Source organism: Galeopterus variegatus, unplaced genomic scaffold (genome assembly GCF_000696425.1).
Source record: "Galeopterus variegatus unplaced genomic scaffold, G_variegatus-3.0.2 Scaffold1844, whole genome shotgun sequence".
Classification (NCBI taxonomy): domain Eukaryota; kingdom Metazoa; phylum Chordata; class Mammalia; order Dermoptera; family Cynocephalidae; genus Galeopterus; species Galeopterus variegatus.
The window spans coordinates 3,840-7,107 of NW_007727955.1; positions in this window are offsets into that span (position 1 = coordinate 3,840).

The following is a 3,268-nucleotide window of genomic DNA, read 5'->3' on the forward strand; positions in this document are numbered from 1 at the left end:
AGGAATTGAGGAACTTTCTTGACCTTTGTGAAAGGATGATAGAAACAGCACAAGTTAATGAGAAGGCAAAAGGCAATGGTTATAATCAACCAGGAGCTGCAAGGCGAGATGTACAGATTATTGATGATGAATTTCAAGACCAGAGCGGTGGTGGAGGGTGCTGTTCTTCTGGATAACTTGTTCACTCCTGAGAAAGTAAAAAATGAAACTGTGGATCATTGTCCGCAGCACTTCTGAAGCCTGCCATATTCCACCTTACATTATTTTACCAATGGAGTTATAGAATTAACAGTATTTTAAATTACAGTACAACACCACAGAGACCTTAAGTGCTAAACTTAGTGTAGTTTGTGACCAGAGAATTGGCATTTTCTACATATGTTAACAAAGCAATTACCAATGAATGGCATTTAACATATTAATGTAATTTAATGAGGAATAATATGCATGTAGAAAAGACCTCTTTAAAGGCTTCATTCATATTCTTTTAAATCAAATCTTTAATAACATATATGTTGTTGGAATGGTATACATTTTTGTAGCCCTTTGTGGTAGTTTGAGTTGTATTATGCGTAAATAGCAAACTTTTTGGTTTTGATTTTTTTATATTAGCAGGTACCCAAAATACTATTTTTGCAGGGTTTGCACAGGCCCCTAAATATCTACTACTTTGATATAATCTACATACATTCTGTATGCTGAGCTAGTAAAATACGTTGTAAATTACATATTAAATATATTATCTGCTTTTACAAGTGCCAGGTGCAAAAATGTATACAATGGTATCATTGATGACTGTAAAGTGAATCAACATTTGGTGGTGATGCCCAAGCTTTTGACTTTGATATGAAGATCATAGCTTCCCTTCACTTTTGTCTGAACTTGAAAGTGGCATGATTAAATTTTCACACATATTTTACTTGAATCCTTGCTGTTGTCACATTTTTTTTGCCTCTGTAAGTCCGTCTGATGACTGAGGGTTTTTTTTTTTAAAAGATAAAAGACATGACTTCTGATTTTGCTTTAAAATGGTTACTTTAGAAGAATCAGAGTGGAGCTTGCTGAGTTTCACTTCTGCAACAGCTCTAGTTTTTATGAGATGGGCTCACTGGTGTGGCAAGAGAGAAAAAGATCCCAGATAGTAGCCAATCACCAAGACTCATTCATACATCATGTTAGTGGTAGTTTATGCTCCTGAAGCAGCACTTTTGGATCCTTGTGAGCAAGTTGCATTTTTTCGTTGCTTGACAATGAACACAGAAAGTTCTGTTTCATTTAATAAGAACCAGTCTTCTGAATTTCTGTGGAGGGAAACATTTTATGTAATGCAGTTATAGCAGACACTGGAAAGACTTATTGTAAAGTTATATTCTTGTATATTTTGTAAATTAGTCTCTCGTTAGATTTTTTCCCCTTAATCATAGGACTGAGCTTAAATTTGTTAATTTTAATAGAATCAGGCGCTGCTCACAGAAGTAACACAGATTGTGGAAATTAACATAAATTTTTTGTGTTCTAATGTGTGTTTTCCATTTCTGTTGTGCTTGGAAAACTAGTAAATGTTATCTCTAAGATAAAAAAATAGGATAACGAAATAATTTATTGTCTACTAGTAATAAACACTTTTGAGAATAAAAGTGGATGCTATTAAAAAGTACACCAGAGGAACAGGTGTAACTAGAACTGTCCTGGGTACATTGGGATGTATGTCATCCAAGCTACTAACCATAAACACATGCTGTCTAACTTCTGTTACATTCCTTATTGTTGAATTCCTGGTATAGTCTACATAGTGATTATTTAAGACTAATGTTTTTTCACAGTGTGGGTTGAAACCCATTTAGTGGGTCAAGAATTAATTTGGCAGGTGGCACCTAGCCTTAAAAAATAGAGTGCAATAGGAAACATCAGCATGTTATATACAGTAAAGAGAAATATTATTTTGTTTAATTATATATACATCTATATGTAATTCTACTTTCCATGAACTTTTTGAGTACCCTTGTGTGTTGTATGTGTGTATGTGTGTATGCAAATATACCCACATAGGCAGTGTTGCCAGGGCAAAATTCTTCATTACTACTGAACTGTAAATTATTTGGTCATTCTATTAATAGAAATTGCATATATTTGCATATATATAATTAAACAAAATATCATAAACTAATATATGCTATATATTATAATAGAAATAATATATATAATATATAAAATAATATATATGTATTTGGACAGAGCATTTATCTCATGGTCTATAGTAACTTTCCAAGCTCCAGCCATCATGCTTGTAATTCAGTTAGAAGGAATTATACTTTTCTGGAAGTTGCATACTATACATCTGCTTACATATTATTGTCTGCTACTTGGACGTATGGCCGTACTGTGTTGCAAGAGATATGTGGAAATAATTTTATTCCATTATAAAGATTGGTTTTAGAAAAAAGCCTTATTAGAAGAAAAGGGGTGAGGTTCTTCATATAAAAGGGGAGATTAGATTTCGGGGAAGACAACTAGTAGTCTGCGGCTGAGTACTGTATCAGGGGTCCACATAATCACTGAGAGGCTGGAAATGAGCCTGAACCAAGGGAACTCTGGAAGGTCAGGCCACAAGAAGCACAGCATGTTCTCACAGCAGGAAGTTTGGTCAGTGCTCTGCTTCTGTTACTTGTGATGAATGACCTTCAATCAGCCTCATGTTGTTCAAGAGTCAAGGTCAAAGGACTGAGCAGCTAATTGGTGGAGCCTAACTCATGTGCCTGCCCCCAGGCTTGTGCTGAGATGGAAAGAAGGAAGACCTTACCTCTTTGGCTTCTATAATGGAAAGTTAGCTTTAATTTCCATTAGAAGAATTCTCTAAAATGGAGATAGGGATGCTTTAAGGAAGTGTGTGTGTGTGTGTGTGTGTGTGTGTGTGTGTGTGTGTGTGTGTGTGGGGAGGGTGGAGAGTTGGATGCCAGACACACAAAAGGATCACAAGTTTCTACTATATTGTTTCTGGAAAATTAAGGAATTGGACTAAATAATTTCAAAGGTAAGATTTCTTTTTCTTTTTTTTTTAAAAGATGACCAGTAAGGGGATCTCAACCCTTGGCTTGGTGTTGTCAGCACCACGCTCAGCCAGTGAGCAAACCGGCCATCCCTATATAGGATCTGAACCCGTGGCCTTGGTGTTATCAGCACCTCACTCTACCGAGTGAGCCACAGGCCGGCCCCAAAGGTAAGATTTGAATCCAATCTTATGGTGGAATCTTTTTTTTTTTTTTTTTTT